Source organism: Bos taurus, chromosome 10 (assembly GCF_002263795.3).
Source record: "Bos taurus isolate L1 Dominette 01449 registration number 42190680 breed Hereford chromosome 10, ARS-UCD2.0, whole genome shotgun sequence".
Taxonomy (NCBI): Eukaryota; Metazoa; Chordata; class Mammalia; order Artiodactyla; family Bovidae; genus Bos; species Bos taurus.
In genome coordinates this window covers 63,833,355-63,854,925 of record NC_037337.1, presented here as the reverse complement: position 1 = coordinate 63,854,925, position 21,571 = coordinate 63,833,355, and the positions used below count along the sequence as shown (strand labels likewise).

Genomic DNA, 21,571 nt, shown 5'->3' with positions numbered 1-21,571 from the left:
TCACTGAGATTAGAACATGGCAAGTTTGCTTGAGTGGTTGACTTTATTATTGAGAAAGGACAACTGGATCATTATTAAAATAACTTTCCTAGAAGATGAATATTGAATTATCTTTTACTTATCAATGGCTAAATTAAAAGCAGTTCTCATTATGGATTGATGCATTATTCCAGCCTCAGAATTATTGGTTCATGCATTTAATATACTATAAATATAGGATGACTTTCAAGTTATGATAAACTAGCTTACCAACTGAGCCCAAGCTGACTACAGTATTGACATCATTAAAAACAGAAGCAATATCTTATTAATTTAAAAGATGAGAGACACTGTTATAATTAAATGGTATAATTTAGTTCAAAACTATAAATTTTTCACCAATTTTTCATTTCTACTTGCTAACATGTAAGCATTTTAATCTATTTTGCACTGTAGTTTCAGATAATTTGATATACTTTTCCAAACAATTCGTCATATTTTCAAGTCATTAAAAAAATAAAATCCCTTATTCATGTTGGGATGTCATTGGTGAACCTGTCTTAGCCCTATATGGGGATATCTTTATTGATTCTCTCACTATTATCTGCCAAGTATTTGGAAATAATACAGAAAACATCACTGCCCTCCCTAAGCTTACATTGAGCTCCAAAAAGCACCTATAATATGATCTATGATTATTATTATTTGAGATCATATGATCTCAAATCTACATTGAGACAAAATATCAATCAAATATCGGGGCAGAAGATGGGCATTTTAAATGCCAATGTCACCAAAAAAAAAAGAACCCTGATATTTTCATTTGCTGGAAGATTCTAGATACCACCAAAGATAAGAAGTGAACTGTGAAAGAGAAAGACTTAGAAACTGGTACCACATTTTTCAAACTGTATCAACTTTCCTTGGAAGATACTGCAAAGTAACAGTATACCATAGAGTATTTGGGCTTCCCTTAGAATTTGCCTTCAGTGTGGTGGCTCAGACGGTAAAGTGTCTGCCTGCAATGCCCGGGTTCAATCCCTGGGTTGGGAAGATCCCCTGGAGAAGGAAATGGCAACCCACTCCAGTACTCTTGCCTGGAAAATCCCATGGACGAAGGAGCCTGGTAGTCTAGAGTCCATGGTGTCGCAAAGAGTCAGACATGACTGAGCGACTTCACTTCATAGAGTATATGAAGTATTCATGAAGGAGGATACAGTAACATTATTAGTACCACTTAAACTCCTAGTATAAAGTCATTGGGACTAAAATTCTTAACAATAATGTTAGGTATTTCTTTTGGCTTAGGAGTATCATAAAAAAAATCAATATGACACAAAGGGTATTATGAAGTGAGAACATTTAAAAATATTTGATTTAAGAAACGGAGTATCTAACAGAAGACAAAGGCAAAGGGAGTCCTTTGGAGGATGTGAAAGGAAAGTCATAGTGACTAATATTCAGCAGGTCTAGAGATTTACCAGGTAACTAAGCAGGTTAGAAGAGGCAGGAAATACTTCTTAAAAAGATTTACTTTTTTAAAGTGGTAGACACCCCAATGGGTTTAAACAGAGAGGAGGTGTGTCACTTTGAAGGTTGTGGTATGATTCATAACAAATACATAGAAAAATAAATTAACTAAGCCATGTCCTAAGATTGAGGGCAGGAGAAGAAGGGGGCAACAGAAGATGAGCTGGTTGGATGGCATCTCAATTAAATGGACATGAATTTGAGCAAACTCTGGGAGATGGTGAAGCACAGGGAAGCCTGGCATGCTGCAGTCCATGGGGTTGCAAAGAGTTGGGCACAACTGAGTGACTGAATAACAACAAGCTATGACAATTGAAAATATATAGATAAGGAAAAAAAGGAGAAAAAATAACCACAGTAATATGCATGGATCATTTAGTAGCTGTTTGACATTTAATGTAAAATAATCCAAACAGTGAATATGTTTTAACATTTTGTCTATTTTGAGAGAATATGGGAAACAGGAAGTGTCTGAATTTGTGTGTGTGTGTAAGAAAAAAGATTAAACCATCACATTACATTTGAAGAAGCTAGGAGATAATTCTTATGACCAAGAAAACTTTAAAAGGAGCAATAAAATCTTATTATATTAAGTGTCAAAAGAATCAGCTAAAAATGTGGAAGATGGCTGTCTATAGGGAACTGTAAATTGAGAGTAGTCAGAATAATTAATTAGTTTCATAGAACCATTTGACTCTTAAAATGTAGACTAGAATGTTAATAAAAAATTAAAAACTAAATTATTTAAATAAACACACTTTATGGACACTGTGGTCCATGTACACTTCCTTAGGTTTTTTCACGATCTCTGTTTCTTCAATGACTATTTTATGTGAGCCTGACCTCAGTGAAAGCAGGAGAGTAAGGATTTGAAAGATGGGGTCCCTCTTCCAGAAGAGTTTGAAGTAAAAATCAATGAAATAGAATGTGGCAGCTTTTGGAGGAGAAGATAGCAAAGATAAGTTACTTTACTCTCATTATTTCATTTTTTAAAATTAATACTTCTTCAGTATTTCATTCTTTTTATTTAAGTACTTATTTCAAATTTTACTTTTAAAATTAATATAGAGTAAAACTTTCTCTTTTGAAATAATTTTATGAATTTTAGCACATGTGTAAATTCATATTCTAAAGTTCAGCACTTTAAAAATGTAGTAAAACTTGCTTTTGGCCTCCAAATTTTCCGATTTGAAACTTTAGCCATTCAAATTCTCACTCCCTTACAAGTTACATGCCATTTTCCTCTGGATACCTTCCTGATTTTTTTTCTTAATTTTCAATAGCTTGATTATGATGTATCTGAGCATGGATTTATTTAGGTTTATTGTTTTAAAAGTTCACTGAGCTTCTTGAAGCCAAGTTTATGTCTTTTACCAAATTTGGGAAGTTTTAACCATCATTAAAAAAAAAAAATATATATATATATATATAAATATTATTTGGCAATCTGACGACACCAATGTTAGACATTTTGGTATTGCCTCCTTGGTCCCTGAGCCTATTATTTTTATTCAACCTATTGTCTCTCTGTTTTTAGATTATATATTTTGAATTTATATATTTTCAAGTTGAAGGACTAATTTCTCTGTCATTTCCATTCTGTTAGTGAACATTTTAAGTATTTTATTTTATTAATTGTAGTTTTTAATCCTAGAATTTTCTTTGTTTCTTCTTTAAGTCTTCTATTTCATTGCTTATATTCTTTATCTTTCCATTTGTTTCAAGAGTGCTTGCCCTTATTTCTTGGACTATTAGCTACTTTAAAAAATGTATTAGATAAATACAATATTTGTGTTATCTCTGCATGGGTGTCTTTTTTTCCCTCCACTTAAACTGAGATTTTTTTCCTATTTCTTCATGTTAAACTATTTGTATTACATTTTGACATTTGAATATTGTCTTATGAGGCTCTTGTTTAAATCCTATTATGTATGTTGATATTTTGGTTTTATCAGACAATAGGTCTAGTTAGGATTAGGTCACAAGTTCTGACCAGCAGTCTTCTGTAGGAAGTGGTTTCAATGTCATTTTCATTTTCAAAGTTTTTGCAATTCTATCTGGATCATTCCCAGGTGTGCATCACCCATAGCTAGTCTGGGACCTGAGTGGCAGTCTACCTTTTGATTCGGTGCTCAAGGTCTTTAGTATGGTGTGTAGGATTATCATATGTACATCCGTCAAGGGAGTGTAATCTCCTCAGTTCTGTCTCATCTCAAAAAATAATTGATCAATGGATGTTAAAAACCTCGTCATGTCACAGCTCTCAGACTGTGTTATAGCTCTCAGGTCTCAGACAGATCGTGTTATAGCTCTTGGACAGATCAATGTTACAGCTCAGTTTTATTTAGAAAATAACAGGAAAATACATCCTCCAGGCGTGAGGACATGCCGACCCAAAGATGCAAAGACAAGGGAGAGCCCTGGCCCTTTGGCTCCTCTTTTTATATGTTTTCTCCTCTCCCGGGCCTGCCCTATGTAAACTGGGCAGCCAGGAGTGCTGTTTGTTCCACCTGAGGTCCTCCCTCTGGTCCTCTGACCTTCCTTTGTTCTATTTTCGCGGGCCTTTCCCTTCTTTGTCTTTTAGCCGCCGCCATTCTGGACTTCTTTTTCCTAGTCTAACTACCTAACACATCTTTGAGGGTAAACCTGGGCATTCATAAACATCTCTATATAGTAACTTCATTATCTCCCTGGTCCTCTGTGATTCTTGGTCCTTTTTATTGGTCCTGAGAGCATAAAGTTGGAGCATTATTTATTCACTCGATCATGCCCTCCTACCACTATACCCCCGTCTGAGGTACAGAAGCAAAAGAAAGACACAGAGAGACAAAGAAACAAAGGGATATGTATTTCCCCTGCTCTTTTGTGATCCCAGCTACTCTTATAGGAAAGTTTCCCTGCCATCATCTCAGTTTTAGGTGTATGTGGGTCTCAGATGCTACCACTGTTACTTACAGTTCCGTACACCTTGAGCCTGAACTAAGATGTTCTGGAGCCTCTCTCTGTTCATGCCTATGCTCTCTTCTCAGTTTCTAGCAGACTGGACACTGAGACTAGGCTGGGGGATATCAGAGGAGAAAAAAAAAAAAAAATTCAACTGACTACCCCTGGTTCAGTAGTCTTCTTTGACCTTGCTGTTTCTCTTGCCTTTTCTGAGTCCTCAAAATGATCCTCCATATACTTGTCTGGGTTTTCTAAGTGCATTCTTTGAAAGAGACTGGGTCGAATATTCTGATTCCATTTTACCCATACATAAAACCTATGGTCATTTCATTCTTATTTATGTACCATGCATTTAGTTTTGTAGTTTTACAATTACAAATCTGTGTATTTTCATATTTCTACTTTCTTTCTTTTACTGGTGAAATCTCTGGAACAGGGACCATGTTTCCTTATGATTACAGGGAATTATACTCCAATATATTTTCAGAAATGACACAGCAAAAATAAGCTGAAATGTCACATTCTTCACCCTGTCCTTTTCTTTTGTCTTACTATTAGAACTGTGTTCATTCTAACCTTGGCCATCCAATGGCCTTGTTAAGATGCTGTGGCTTTTTATATACAGAACACACATTATTTCAGTTAGTACATTAGTAGTTATTTGAAATGTTGTGAGACTCAAGGAAGGGGCAAAGGTAAACAGGGTGAACAAAAATAAAATGAATATAAGAGACGTGGCGACTATATACACATCATTTAATCACTATAGGCAGATTTTTAAAGTATATACCATTGACCTATTTTGTGGATAAGAAAAACAAAATTAGTGAGAACTTTGTCACCTACTTATACAATTACAAAGCAAGAAGAGGAAAAAAAAGAACACTTAAAAAGGTTGTCCACAGAGCCCCATCACCTCACTGAACTTATATAAAGGAGATGGGGGGAAAAAATTAAGAAAGCCATTTTCAGAGCAATAGTTTCTTGTTTCCTTGCCTGACTTTGCTACAAACCTTTCAGAGCTGCACGTAACTATAAAGAAGCTGTCATTCCCTTTATTGCCAGGGTTTTGCTCAATTCTCCAAGTGGTCCAATGAATCCTGGACTTTCTATCCATATGTGCATGCTTCAGGAATGTGAAGACTGGAGGAACTGGGATTTGACTGGATTTAGTAAATTTTGGCTATCAAGTTAGATGATTTAATGCTGCCCAGGGCTGAGCCAGCTGAGACATGCTCCATTAACCTGATAATCTGATAACAGATTATTTTTATGAGTGAGAGTCAAAAATTGTGTGGTCTTTGCCTAATGCTTGTAGTATACATATCTCCCTGTCTATCATAGGCTAATATTGTAAAAGAAGATAAGGAGGAAACGGTTAACAGCTTTGTAGAGGAGAGGAAAAAAAGTTTCCTCTACTCTTCTGGGTTCTTTTCACTAGTCTAATAATCAAATTAACATAAGATAGTTTAACAGGAGAAAAATACAAGCACACAAATTTAATTTTGTACCTATGGAGGCCCCATAGGTATGGGACTAACAAGTGATTTAAACAGGTTTTTTTTATATATATTTTTTATAAAAAGAATCAATTATTTGTGAAGATTTGACAAAACAAACAGGTTTCTGTTTGGGGTAGTAAATTAATGAAGAAATAAAAGGCTTGTTTATACAGCTTTCTTTGCCTTGGCTTCCCTATCACTGGGAATAAGGATGCTCTCCCTGCTCCAGGTCTGGGGAGAACATCTTCACACGGGAGCTTTATTTCCTGTTTTCAAGTGAACACAGGAGGGTCAGAGTGTTCTTATACCAGCTATTCCTCAAGTAACTTTAATTGGAAATAATCAATACACCACCTTGGCGTATTTGGGGGCAGCCTGCCCTGAGTTCCCTCAGCCTTTTGACAGACTCAGCCTTGATTACAGGTAAGCCTAGATTACTGGGGAAAAAAGTTTACAAATGAATATCCAAAATTTCTTTTTTTCTTTTTAAATAATTCATTTGAAATATCATTGCCCCAAATAAAAATTTTCATAGTTATATGTCACATACTAGGAAGGTCTGCGGACTGTGGTCACTCGGTCCTTGTGGTAACCCTGTGAGGTCAATGAGGCATCTTTTATTATTTTCATTTTATAAATGAAGAAACTAGGTTGCAGATATTATGGTTCAATATCACATAGCAGTTGTGTCTCAGAAGTAGATCTCAAACAAACAGAATGATGCTTTCACTTACTCCTCACCAATTAGACTTCCGCTCCCATATTTTCAGAGAAAAATACAGCTACAAAGATCATTTATCACTTCCTTGTTTTTGTAAAGCATACCCTCCCAACAGCACTGACCCCGCAGCACAGTGGCTCCAGACTGAAACCTTCAACTAGTTTTCCCCCTACTTTCACAACTCCTGTTTCTTCTATTCTTTTTTACTACAGCAGCCAGCTCCTTCAAATTTTAATTCAAGTAGATTTTTCAAGGATTGGTCCTAAGCACTCTTCTCTTTATAATTTATATTTCCTCTCTAAACATTCCTAGATACTCCCATAAATTAAGATGTAATAATTTTTATATTATAAAGGTAGTTTTCACCTTTCTATGCACTAGAGAATTCATATCATTCATACCTGAAATATTTCCTTTGCAATAATTCATTTATCACTTCCTTAATTTACTCAAAAATGTTTATTAAGAGTCTACCATTTTCTAGAAATCAATCTAAATTTCAGAATTCATTGCTGTTCAGTCATTCAGTCTGACTGTTTGCAACACCATGGACCGCAGCACGTCAGGCTTCTGTGTCCTTCACCATCATCTGGAGCTTGCGCAAACTCATGTCCATTGAGTTGTTGATGCCATCCAACCATTTCATCCTCTGTTGTCCCCTTCTCCTTCTGCCTTCAATCTTTCCCAGCATCAGGGTCTTTTCTAAGACCTTTGCAGCTTCAGCTTCAGCAACAGTCCTTCCAATGAATATTCAGGGTTGATTTCCTTTAGAATTGACTGGTTGTATCTCCTTGCAGTCCAAGGGACTCTTAAAAGTCTTCTCCACCCCACAGTTCAAAACATCAGTTCTTCAGACCTCAGCCTTCTTTATGGTCCTACTCTCACATCCATACATGACTATTGGAAAAACCATAGCTTTGACTAGACTAACTTTTGTTGGCAAAGTGATGTCTCTGCTTTTTAATACGCTGTCTAGTTTTGTCATAGCTTTCCTTCCAAGGAATATCATCTGTTAATTTCATTGCTGTAATCACCATCTGCAGTGATTTTGGAGCCCAAGAAAATAATGTCTCTCACTGTTTCCATTGTTCCCCCATCTATTTGCCATGAAGTGATGGGACCAGATGCCATGATCTTTGTTTTTTGAATGTTGAGTTTTAAGCCAGCTTTTTCACTCTCCTCTTTGACTTTCATCAAAAAGCTCTTTAGTTCCTCTTTGCTTTCTGCCATAAGGGTGGTGTCATCTGCATATCTGAGTTTACTGATATTTCTGCCAGCAATCTTGATTCCAGCTTGTGCTTCATCCAGCCCAGCATTTCTCATGAAGTACTCTGCATAGAAGTTAAATAAGCAGGGTGACAATATACAGCCTTGATATACTCCTTTTCCAATTTTGAACCAGTCCATTTTTCCATATATGGTTCTAACTGTTGCTTCTTGACCTGCATACAGGTTTCTCAGGAGGCTGGTAAGTTGGTCTGGTATTCCCATCTCTTGAGGAATTTTCCACAATTTGTTGTGATCCACACAGTCAAAGGCTTTTGCATAGTCAATGAAGCAGATTTTTTGTTTTTGGAATTCACTTGCTTTTTATATGATCCAACGGGATGTTGGCAATTTGAACTCTGGTTGCTCTGACTTTTCTAAATCCAGTTTGTACATCTGGAAATTCTTGGTTCATGTACTATTGAAACCTAGCCTGGAGAATTTTGAGTATTACTTTGCTAGCATGTGAAATGAATGCAATTGTGTGGTAGTTTGAACATTGTTTGGTACTGCCCTTCTTTGGGACTGTAATGAAAGCTGATCTTTTCCAGTCCCATGGCCACTGCTGAGTTTTCCAAACTTGCTGGCATATGAAGCACTTTCACAGCATCATCTTTTAGGATTTGAAATAGCTCAGTTAGAATTTCACCACCTCCACCAGTTTTATTTGTAGTGATGCTTCCTAAGGCCCACATGACTTTGCAAACTAGGATTTCTGGCTCTAGGTGAGTGATCACACCATTGTGGTTATCTGGGTCATAAAGATCTTTTTTTGTACTTCCCTGGTGGCTCAGATGGTAAAGCATCTGCCTACAATGCAGGAGACCCAGGTTCGATCCCTGGGTCAGGAAGATCCTCTGGAGAAGGAAATGGCAACCCACTCCAGTACTCTTGCCTGGAAAATCCCATGGACGGAGGAGCATGATAGGTGACAGTCCGTGGTGTGGCAAAGATTCAGACACAACTGAGCCACTTCATTTTCTGTGTATTCTTGCCACTTCTTCTTAATATCTTTTGGTATATTTGGTCCATGCCATTTCTGTCCTTTGTTGAGCCCATCTTTGCATGAAATGTTCCCTTGGTATCTCTAATTTTCTCGAAGAGATCTCTAGTCTGTCCCATTCTATTGTTTTCCTCTATTTCTTTACATTGATCTCCGAGGAAGGTTTTCTTATCTCTCCTTGCTTTTCTTTGGAACTCTGCATTCAGATGGGTATGTCTTTCCTTTTCTCCTTTGCCTTTCATGACTCTTCTTTTCTCAGCTACTTGTATGGCCTCCTCAGATAACTATTTTGCCTTTTGTTTGGTTTGTTATTTTTATGTTAAGCATTGCTAATCTTTCCTGTTCTCCCTAATCTTTTAATGTGAAACATCTAGGGAGTTTAGTTTGGTTGCTTTGTCGTCTCCTGCTTTTCTTTTTTTTACTTTATTTAAAGTAATTTAAAAGAAATTTTTAAAGAGCAGTTTTAGGTTTACAAGAAAATTGAGTAGAAGGTAGAGATTTCCCATATATCACCTGTCTCTACACATACATAGCCTCCCTTACTATCAATTTCACTCACTAGAATGGTGCATTTTTTTTTCTTTACTGAGAAGAGACCTACACTGACCTATGATAATCACCCTGAATTCACTGTGTACCTGAGCTCACTTTTGATATTGTATAGTCTATGGATTTCAGCAAGTGCATAATGACATATATCCATTGTCATAGTGGTATGCACAGTATTTTCACTGCCCTAAAAGTCTTCTGTGTTCTATTTCATCTCTCTTCCCTCTACCACCCTTGGCAACAACTGATCTTTTATTGTGTTTGTAGTTTTGCCTAATAATGGGATCATACTGTATGTACCCTTCTTAGATTGACTTCTTTCACTTGTGTGTGTGTGCTAGTCACTCAGTTGTGTCCAACTCTTTGCAACCCCATGGGTTGTAGTCCACCAGGCTCCTCTGTCCATGGGATTTTCCAGGCAAGCATAATTGAGTAGGTTGCCATGCCCTCCTCCAGGGGATCTTCCAGACCCAGGGACTGAACCCATGTCTCCTGTGTCTCCTTCATTGGCAAGTGGATTCTTTACCCTCTGAGCCACCAGGGAAGCCCTCTTTCACTTAGTAATGCACATTTAAGGTTCTTCCATGTATTTTCATGGCTTGATAGCTCATCTTTTTTTAGTGCTGAATTTCTGTTTTTCTTCTCTCCAGTGACAATGTAACCTAATGTCTATACTACAAAAGTCAAGTCATTACATTTTGAGCTTCAGTGTTACCTGCAATTTTACACAGGGAGATTTCCTTCATTAATTTCAGCTGACCAGCCTTCTAAGATCTATCAAATTCATTATCAGTCCCAAGGAAATCAAAATCTTATCTAGCTGGTTTTATTAGAGTTCAGATCTCCCTTATAACCTCTCCTTTCCTGCGACACCCCAAAGGCTTATTCTCTTCACTTTCCCAATCCTTCATTCAGAAACTGTGAACCTCTCTTTTTGAGGCACTCAGTAGCTTTAAGCCCTCGCACACTGTTTATGCAGTGCTGTTTACTGATCAGTACAGTTCAAACATTATCAATTCTCTTTTTCACTTCTTTCTTTTCTTGTTACTGTCCCTCAAAATGTGTCAAATTTCTGCTTCAGACCTTAGAGACCACATGTTTCTTATTCTATGGGATTGTATTTTCTTTCAATCAACTTCTACAAGATATGGGTATATATTCAAAATAACCACACTTGCTTGAGATTATAGTTTTAGTTAGAGGACTACAAGTAGATATAGGCACAAATAGGAGTGTAGTTACCCACACTGGGGTCAAGTGACAGAAAAGAACATGATTCTTTCCTTTAGGACCCAGGGTTACTTTGAGTTATTAAACAAATTTTAGTATCTTCCTGAATGTGTTTACTGTTAGAGCCATCTTAAGAATTCTGATAAAGATAATTTAAAACATTTAATATTCTTGGCTCCCTGACTGAAAAGTCTTATCTCAAACATATTAATGCAACCATAAATGAGGAACTCAAATATAGCTACTATCATTTCCTGAGCCCTAACTTTTACTGAACCAACAATTAATGTAAGGATAGATTCTCATCACAAAGCTCTGTTCATAAATGCTTAAGCTGAGTTTATGGTCTGTTGATTGGCTGAGGGAAGTTAATTGAAAGTAATTATATATAGACAATTTGCAAACTGTAAAAAATAAAATAATTGGGAAAAAGTAAATCTAGGCACAATTCAGTGAGTCTTATTGTAAGAGTAAAGAATGAAAACTTCTATATTATGTCTAATAACCTTTCCTTGATGTTACTTCCAAAAGAATATAAGCAAATTTTAGTATCTAAGCAGGAGAACCGACTTCTAGACTTCCTAAGTGTCTCTGACCATTTCTGACCTATGCATCTTCCTAAAAGGCATAAGTTAAATTGAATATAAAAAGAATACTCATTCATTATCCAACCAGTATTTGTGTATTGGCTATAAACCAAGGCAATGTGTTGAATACAAGTATTAAGAAAAGATCACTCTCTTTTTAAGATGCTTAAAGTCTAGCAGGAAGACAGATATACTAAAAAAAAAAAAAATCAATACAATGAATCATTGAAAGATACAATATTAGAAACACCAACAAAATATTATGAAGGGACATAAAGGGACAACTAATTCTGAGAAAGCTAGGAAGGTTTCACAGAGGAATTCACAGTTTGTCAGACCAAGATCTTGGTTTATCAGACCAAGAAGGTGCCAGAGGTGACGGGAAAAAGAGATATCTATGGGCCACACTTCATTCTCACACACACGTACAAAAAATTTATTGACACAGCTTATCAAGTGTGTCAGTAATTTAGAGTGCCGATTGTAAGGTGCATGAATGGGTAGATCTGACTGTAAAAATCTGCTCTGACTGCTGGCTGCTCAGGTTGCAGAGCTTGCACAAGTTTCTAGACCAGAGTGACTAGCTGGTGTACTAATCTTAAAAGGTCAGAGTTGGCTGGGGCCTCAGTTATCTTCATATATAAGCCTTCTCTTTACAAGGCAATGACTGAATCCCAGAAAGGGGGGTAGCTTGTCCACTTACACTTATTACTGGAAAGGTGCAGTATAGAAATTCTGCAAACAGTAAATAATGGTACTGTTTACTGTAATAAAGTTGACAGTATGCATGTCCCTTTGGGAGATCAGCAAAAGTATGATTTAAGAAGCTGCTCCTCATATACAAAATAATATGTTTTGATTTGTTTTAAATCCATTTCATTTATTTATAAGCACTCCTCAACTATAAATCTTCAACATTATTAATCTTTAATCCCTTTTCATGTTCTTTGGTAAAAAGTAGCAATTACATAATAGTAATATTCTCCCCAGTATAGGGACACGCCCCATAGCAGTGAGTAACATCCCAGCTACCCACATCCACGGAACAAGGTGATTCTTCTCACAAGTGCATGCTTAGTCTCAGTCGTGTCCAACTCTTTAAGACCCCATGGACTGTAGCCTGCCAGTCTATAATAGAAAGTTTCTTTATCCTAAATTTGGTTGCAAATTAGGCAATGAAGATTTGGAACTCTAAGCTGGTTCTGTCTGTAATATTGCTGCTTCCATAAACAGACTTCACCTATTTTGTTTTCTTAGAGTCAGGGAATAGTAATGTTTACCTAGTGTTCTTCTTGGTAGATAATGATATAGTTTGAAATACAGGAGGGAGAGAGACAAAGAGAGGAAAAGAGAGGAGCAATTTCCTTCTGAATAGCTGGGACTATCTGGTATATCATTAGTTTTCAGGTAGTGGATCCCAGAAATTTGAGCTAGATATAGAAGTTAGAAGTTTCTACTCTGTGCTTTGAGGGTAAAAAGCCATGTTCAGGACTGGAACCAGATTCTGGAAAAGCCAAAAGAAATCCAAATAGACAAAGTAAAGGATTACAGGAGCAGGGCAAAGAGGCAGAGCTACTGCTATGGAAAGTGAAAGTCACTCAGTTGTGTCCGACTCTTTGCAACCCCATGGACTAAACAGTTCATGGAATTCTCCAGGCCAGAAAACTGGAGTGGGTAGCCTTTCCCTTCTCCAGGAAATCTTCCCAATCCAGGGATCGAACCCAGGTCTCCTGCATTGCAGGTGGACTCTTTACCAGCTGAGCCACAAGGGAAGCCCAAGAATACTGGAGTGGGTAGCCTATCCCTTCTCCAGTGGATCTTCCTGATCAAGGAATCAAACTGGGGTCTCCTGCAGTGCAGGTAGATTCTTTACTAACTGAGCTATCAGAGAAGTCCTTTCTCCTGTGGGAGAAATGACAAAGGTAGCAATCAAGGACAAGTGATATCCACTGCAGGGCAAAACTAATCCCCAGTGGTTTACAAAGTTTACTTTGAACCCTGACTAAGAGTAGAGAGGAAGATGTTAAGGATGGAGAAGAGTATGCCACTGTGCTTGATGTTGACAATGTAAACTAGAGAAAACCCATTAGTACAGATGAGATTTCTGTAAGAAAGAAGGTTTTGGAAGCATCAGGATTTGCTATATTTTACTTGATAAGGAAAACATTTTCCCTTATAATTCTTCAGTTTAAGAATAGTAAAATGTAGCCTTAGCAGTAAAAAAAATAAAAAAAAAATAAAAATAATGAAGAGAAATAGCTGCCGTAGTACATAATCCATGGAATTCTAGAAGGTCAAGTTAAAACAGAGCTTTATGCCTGACGTAAGCACTTGCAAAGTGTTAACTAAATTGGCATCCCAGTTATCAGAGCCAGAAGAGATGCACTCAGTATTCAGAGAGAGCAAGTACTAAAATAGAACTCTTATTTGGGTAAGTATCAAACTAAAATGAATAGAGGTCTTTGAATGTGGAATGATAGCTAAGGTGTGGGAAAAAGGGAATTTCTCTCAACATATTAAAATAAGGAAATTAAAATTTCCTAAGGGTGAAACAGTAATTTGATAAGTATTTTTATAAAAGTAATTCTAAGCCAATAATAAAATGTATTTAAGGTGAAGGAAGGCTGATGATTGTGGTGTACAAGGGACTTCAGAGATGAAGAAAGATTATCAGGAATACTAAGTGGTTTCATTATTACCGACTTCACTGAAGTTGTTGGATTCCCACACCTAATTTATTCTTTGAAGCAAATAGGTCAGGGGGATTAGGGATTCTAGCAGTATTCTCTCACAGGGGCTTATTCAGATTTTCTGACAACATATACATGTGAAAAATTGCCAAATAAATAAATACATAAATAAATAACCAGTTTACTTAGATGTATCTCCTGGAGTTGGAAGAGTGATGCTACTGAAATGATGGATAAGATATATAATTTATGGATTCAAATGCTACCATGCTCAACATTTCTAGTGCTATCTGCAAAATGAAAGCAAAAAAGTGAATGTCGCTTAGTTGTGTCTGACTCTTTGCAACCCCATGGATTATACATTTGATGGAACTGTACAAGCTGGAATATTCCCTTCTCCAGGGGATCTTCCCAACCCAGGGATTGAATCTAGGTCTCCCACACGGCAGGAAGATTTGTTATGTCTGAGCCACCATGGAAGGCCAATGAAAGCAAAACCCCTTACTAAATTTGACAGAATCACTGCAGGTGGTGATTGCAGACATGAAATTAAAAGACGCGTACTCCTTGGAAGAAAAGTTATGACCAACCTAGATAGCATATTAAAAAGCAGAGACATTACTTTGCCAACAAAGGTCCTTCTAGCCAAGGCTATGGTTTTTCCAATGGTCATGTACGGATGTGAGAGTTGGACTGTGAAGAAAGCTGAGCACTGAAGAATTGATGCTTTTGAACTGTGGTGTTGGAGAAGACTCTTGAGAGTCCCTTGGACTGCAAGGAGATCCAACCAGTCCATCCTAAAGGAGATCAGTCCTGAATGTTCATTGGAAGGACTGATGCTAAAGCTGAACTCCAATACTTTGGCCACCTCATGCGAAGAGTTGACTCATTGGAAAAGACTCTGATGCTGGGAGGGGCAGGAGGAGAAGGGGAAAACAGAGGATGAGATGCCTGGATGGCATCACCGACGCTATGGACATGAGTTTGGGTAAACTCCGGGAGTTGGTGACAGACAGGGAGGCCTGCGGTTTATGGGGTCCCAAGGAGCTGGACATGACTGAGCGACTGAACTGAACTGATGGAGATAAAAGGTGCCCAGGAAATTGCCATATGCTCTTGAGTAGGATGGCTGTGTGAACTCAGAACCTGGTGGTAAGTCCATTGAGATTTTATGAATTCTGTCCTACACCAGCAGTTCTTACTCTGTTGTAATGTGAATGAATGAAGAAGAGAGGAAACATAAAGCATGCCCACTTAGCACTATTTCCCAGAATCTGTCTCAGTAACTATTTTTGTTGTCTTAACAAGTGCATTTGATCTTGGCAGCACTTTTTTAAGAATTGGATGATATGAAAGCCAGATGACTTTTCAAAAGTTGGATGATTAGAGATAAAGTCTTAATCCATTGGGAAATATTTTTAATTGTACATTTTTAGATATAATCACATATATTTGCCATCCCAGTGAATACTTATCTTTCTCTCTCTGTGTGTGTATATGTTCTTAGAATTACCCAAGAGATACTATAGTTAAATTAAAGGTTTGCCTTAAGTGTCTTGGTTTGTGCAAATCTGATTGAAGATTAAATTCTGATGTAAAATATTTGTAAATATTTATAGCAAAATTTTGTTTTCTTTGTCCTTAATTACAAATGCTTATCTATTTTTAGATTGGGCCAGATGAAGTAAAATGAGTTATCAACCTGACTGAGGATCATGTTTTTCCCATGAAAGCCAGCCAGCTAGATTTTGAAAACACATTCTCTGTGGTTCATGATGAGGAGGGGTGGAAATGATGTGTGGACCCTCTATGATATGTTCTAGAATAACATTTCAAGGTTTAAAAATAGATTACTGTCACCTTAATTTCGACTATATAATTTTTTTTTTCAGTTTGAACCACAACCCTAACATTAAAATGGGGCTTTTGTATTTCATTAAGAGCTAAGCAATTAGGTTTGCATTTTTGATGCACCATAATTGTAGTAGTGTGACATTGTTTTAATGATAATATTCATTGATCATTCATAATGCAACTACTCACACCATGAATCAAGTATAAATCAACACCTTTTAAAAATTTGTACATGCAGTAAGGCACTTGATTTTTAGATTGATAATTTGCACTCACAGTTTAATCTTCAGCTGTCAGAATTTTTTTTTTTTTTTTGGCTTAATTTCCATATGCCTTTCTTATCAAAGCTCCTTAAAACCTTATGAAAAGTATTTTGGAAATAAACCAAATACCAAGGCAGGAAAAAAACAAGAAATTTTATCATCATTAATAAAGAAGTCTATTTAATTGCTGAGTTTAAAAAAAAATCACTTTCAAGCATAGGACAGACTGCAGTTAAGTGAAATCTTTGGTTTTACAGAGGCAATAGAGGTACAATATGTCACCTACTAACAGCTTCAGAATAAGTAGACATATGGCCATCTCACCTCAATACCTATGAAGTTCTTTGTGTTTTAACCCACTCTCTGAATTCCGTGGCTGATATAGATATTGTCCCTAAAATCTATTCAGATACCTTTCCGATTTTGAAAATTTCTAACATGAGTATACTGGCTGTGCTTTTATATCATGTCAACTGCTCTAAGTTAGGACAATGATTTCCAGAATTCCTTTCCTTATATGGTTCTGGATTAAGATGGATCATAGGAGAAATCTGTACAAGATTTGGGATGAGGAAGAAAATTAGCAGTCATTGTGTTCTGAAAGTTAGGATAGCATGATAGGTACATATTGTCACTGACCTGCTATTTTGTCTGACTGAGGAGGAAATGCAGTCTGGCTTGGAGCTCTTCCAGGTTTTTTCTCACCACATTCAGCTTCTCTAAGTCCTAGGCTTTGCACATGTGCAGGTTAGTGGAGAAGGGTACCAGCTTATTTGGCAAAACACCACATCATTGAGATTCGATACAGACGTGGGTTTTATTCTGTCCACCTGATTTCCAGTTTGTGGTCACCTTCCTTTGCTTCATGCCTAGGTGATATTTTTTCCACTGCCAACAATGCTGATTGACAGAAACTTCAGGTCCAATGCCAGATTCAACAAGAGCTTTCACAGACTTCTCTATCACCTTCTACATTGTGTACTGTCTAATCTCTACACAGACTCCTTTTTCCATGCAAGTGCTAATGGTTCTGCTTCCTAGATCAAACCCTCACTGGTAGAATAGAATTGAAGTCGCTCAGTCATGTCCGACTCTTTGCAACCCCATGGACTGTAGCCTACCAGGCTCCTCTGTCCTTGGGATTTTCCAGGCAATAGTCCTGAAGTGGATTGCCATTTCCTTCTCCAGGGGATCTTCCCAACCCAGGGATCAAACCCCGGTCTACCACATTGTAGATAGATGCTTTACCAATCTGAGCTACCAGGGATAGAAACTAAATTTCTAGGCCAGTGATTCCCTTTCAGCTGATAACCAGAGTTATGCATTCTTTGACATATGCTCCATGACTTATCAGCATATGTTGACATGCTTCTATGACCAGAGGGGAACAACCCTAAATTTTATATGCAAACACACAATTAGCCTTTCTAAGATGTAGAAAGCAGTCTTGCCATCCAGAGAATTTATGGAAATGAAGCCCTAGACCCTTTGTTCATTATGGTTGGAGTCTCTGCTGCCCTCAGATCATTGTCTCTGCTGTTCTAGATATCAAGAGTGCATACATTTCTCTATAATGATGGATCCTGTTCTTCTGCCAGTCTGTTCCCAATGTCACCATACCAGGAAGAGAAGAGGGAAAAGATCTGAACTTGGGTGATTGTTAAGGGGTTTATCTCTTCATGGAAGTTGTCTTTCTTCTCTTGGCATCTATTCTTTCTGGCTCTTCTACTCTCTAAGATCAGAAACCCTCTTCAGAAAACAGAAGTAATCTGATCAAGAGTCCTCTATCTCTCCTCTTTTTACTCACTATATTTGGCTCTCCTGTGCCAATTTTGGTTTAATTTCAAGTTTAATGTTATTTAAAGACAAATATGTTCTATGATGATAGGGAGAGGGCCTGATAGCACCTCAAGGAAGTTTCTACAGAAATTTCATTGCACCCATCTTTGTGGATTTTTCGCATCTAGAAAATGAATAAGTCAGATGATGCTCCATGCTCTAGAGTCTGTGTATGGAAGGGAAAATGATGGCCAACATTCACTGGGAAGGGTTCAAAACTAGAAAAATCTCATCCAGTAGAGCTGGATCAATGCCAAAGGAACATATTTGGGGACAGAGTATGGGAGGAAACTAAGGCAGGTGTCTGGAAGGTGGCATCTTGTGAGTTCAGATCCAGATGCCTACAGCAGTCCTGCTATTTCTTTCAAGAATAATAAAATCTCCCCAAACACAGCAAGCTGAACTATATTTGGGATAAAAAGTAAAGGTGAAGATTTTGATGATGATGATGATGTTCATTTTTCATTCATAATACAACTAGATCACCGCCAGGCAGCTAGTCCTATAGATATCTTGAGAAAAGATGTAGAACTCCAGTCAATCAGACTCTTACTAGGAGACAAGATTACAGTTTCTGGAGGGAGGAGAGAGAAAAGAAGGCAAAAACTTCCTCTGAAAAACCAATTCAGAACCCAATCATAGAGGAACCCTGCTATTTTTGCATTTACTAAATGCTTATTTAGTGTATAGCATGTTCTGTACCCTAGATGAGGCACTAGGGATGCAATAATTTTCAAAACTGCATTTCCTGGAAGTAGTGCTTTCACGTTAGTGACATTCTTTGAAAAATAATTTTGTGAGCAAATATTTATTATTACTATCATTTTATATAGAACTTTGAGAGCATTTATACTTGCTAATGTGCTTTTCCAAAAGAGGTATAGAGTAGGTTGCATTTTCTACACACAGGCTGTTTAATGGTGCATCCTTTAGAAAGTGCTAGAGTCATAAATAAACACTATCCTTGCCTTGAAAGGCCTCACAGACTATTGACAGCTAATAGGGAGAAGAGTGATCAATGTAGATAAATAGAACTTTGGAGCAAGAGAAGTGGAAGGTAAAGAAAAGCAACTGTGTTGGTAATTCTCCATTTGCTCTTTTGTATTTATTATTTACCCTTCTATGTCTACTGTGTCCCAGGAAGATGATGGCTGTGGACAGCATTATTTGGGCTTTCTTGACCTCTATTTTCCAACTGGGATCAGTCAATAAAAATCTCAGCAGAACATCAGAGGACGTGAAAATAGAAAGATTACTATATATTATTTCTGCCTCCACTTATTCCCTCCCTCTACTCAGGCAAGGGGGTTTTGGCGGCAGCTGCTTTCTCCTGCTGAAAGCCACAGAACATGTCAAGCAGCCTCCCACACACTGATGCCAATATGTCTCAGCTGATAGAGGAACATGGGTTCCTCTGTCCGTTCAGGTCTAGGGTGGTAACAACTTCCACTTGCTGTTAGTTCCTGGGTGCTTCACCATCTGCTGTTCATCCTTTAACCCTGCTCACACCCCTGTATAAACTGTTGTAATTAAGTTATCTTAATTAACTTTTTTTTTTTTTTTGCTTTTTATGTAAAGCTTTTATTAATCGACATTGATATATATTTTTTGGTTTTCAGTAAAAAAGCACACTGAAGCAGAATTAGAAGAATACACAGTTACCAGTTATATATACACAGTTATATACCCCATAATAGTTATCCCTGGGGAAGAGAGAAGGCAGTGGAAGAGAAGTCCTTGGAAAGAGGACTTTCACGTTTATTTTGCTGTATTTCCACATTACTTTATTTATTTATTTTTTAATTTTATTTTATTTTTAAACTTTACATAATTGTATTAGTTTTGCCAAATATCAAAATGAATCCGCCACAGGTATACATGTGCTCCACATCCTGAACCCTCCTCCCTCCTCCCTCCCCATACCATCCCTCTGGGTCACCCCAGTGCACTAGCCCCAAGCATCCAGTATCGTGCATCGAACCTGGACTGGCAACTTGTTTCATACATGATATTTTACATGTTTCAATGTCATTCTCCCAAATCTTCCCACCCTCTCCCTCTCCCACAGAGTCCATAAGACTATTCTATACATCAGTGTCTCTTTTGCTGTCTCGTACACCGGGTTATTGTTACCATCTTTCTAAATTCCATATACATGCATTAGTATACTGTATTGGTGTTTTTCCTTCTGGCTTACTTCACTCTGTATAATAGGCTCCAGTTTCATCCACCTCATTAGAACTGATTCAAATGTATTCTTTTTAATGGCTGAGTAATACTCCATTGTGTATATGTACCACTGCTTTCTTATCCATTCATCTGCTGATGGACATCTAGGTTGCTTCCATGTCCTGGCTATTATAAACAGTGCTGCGATGAACACTGGGGTACACGTGTCTCTTTCCCTTCTGGTTTCCTCAGTGTGTATGCCCAGCAGTGGGATTGTTGGATCATAAGGCAGTTCTATTTCCAGTTTTTTAAGGAATCTCCACACTGTTCTCCATAGTGGCTGTACTAGTTTGCATTCCCACCAACAGTGTAAGAGGGTTCCCTTTTCTCCACACCCTCTCCAGCATTTATTATTTGTAGACTTTTGGATCGCAGCCATTCTGACTGGTGTGAAATGGTACCTCATAGTGGTTTTGATTTGCATTTCTCTGATAATGAGTGATGTTGAACATCTTTTCATGTGTTTGTTAGCCATCTGTATGTCTTCTTTGGAGAAATGTCTATTTAGTTCTTTGGCCCATTTTTTGATTGGGTCATTTATTTTTCTGGAGTTGAGCTGGAGGAGTTGCTTGTATATTTTTGAGATTAGTTGTTTGTCAGTTGCTTCATTTGCTATTATTTTCTCCCATTCTGAAGGCTGTCTTTTCACCTTGCTGATAGTTTCCTTTGATGTGCAGAAGCTTTTAAGGTTAATTAGGTCCCATTTGTTTATTTTTGCTTTTATTTCCAATATTCTGGGAGGTGGGTCATAGAGGATCCTGCTGTGGTGTATGTCAGAGAGTGTTTTGCCTATGTTTTCCTCTAGGAGTTTTATAGTTTCTGGTCTTACGTTGAGATCTTTAATCCATTTTGAGTTTATTTTTGTGTATGGTGTTAGAAAGTGGTCTAGTTTCATTCTTTTACAAGTGGTTGACCAGATTTCCCAGCACCACTTGTTAAAGAGATTGTCTTTAATCCATTGTATATTCTTGCCTCCTTTGTCAAAGATCAGGTGTCCATATGTGCATGGATTTATCTCTGGGCTTTCTATTTTGTTCCATTGATCTATATTTCTGTCTTTGTGCCAGTACCATACTGTCTTGATAACTGTGGCTTTGTAGTAGAGCCTGGAGTCAGGTAGGTTGATTCCTCCAGTTCCATTCTTCTTTCTCAAGATCGCTTTGGCTATTCGAGGTTTTTTGTATTTCCATACAAATTGTGAAATTATTTGTTCTAGCTCTGTGAAGAATACTGTTGGTAGCTTGATAGGGATTGCATTGAATCTATAAATTGCTTTGGGTAGTATACTCATTTTCACTATATTGATTCTTCCAATCCATGAACATGGTATATTTCTCCATCTATTAGTGTCCTCTTTGATTTCTTTCACCAGTGTTTTATAGTTTT

General features: G+C 37.4%; 1 non-coding gene across 1 annotated transcript; it reads left to right on the top strand.

The window, feature by feature from the left end:
* Nucleotides 1-8,720: 8,720 nt before the first annotated feature.
* Nucleotides 8,721-8,793, top strand: TRNAC-ACA (transfer RNA cysteine (anticodon ACA)). Its single transcript has one exon. It is a non-coding gene; the product is annotated as a tRNA-Cys (tRNA).
* The last annotated feature ends 12,778 nt before the right edge of the window (nt 8,794-21,571 follow it).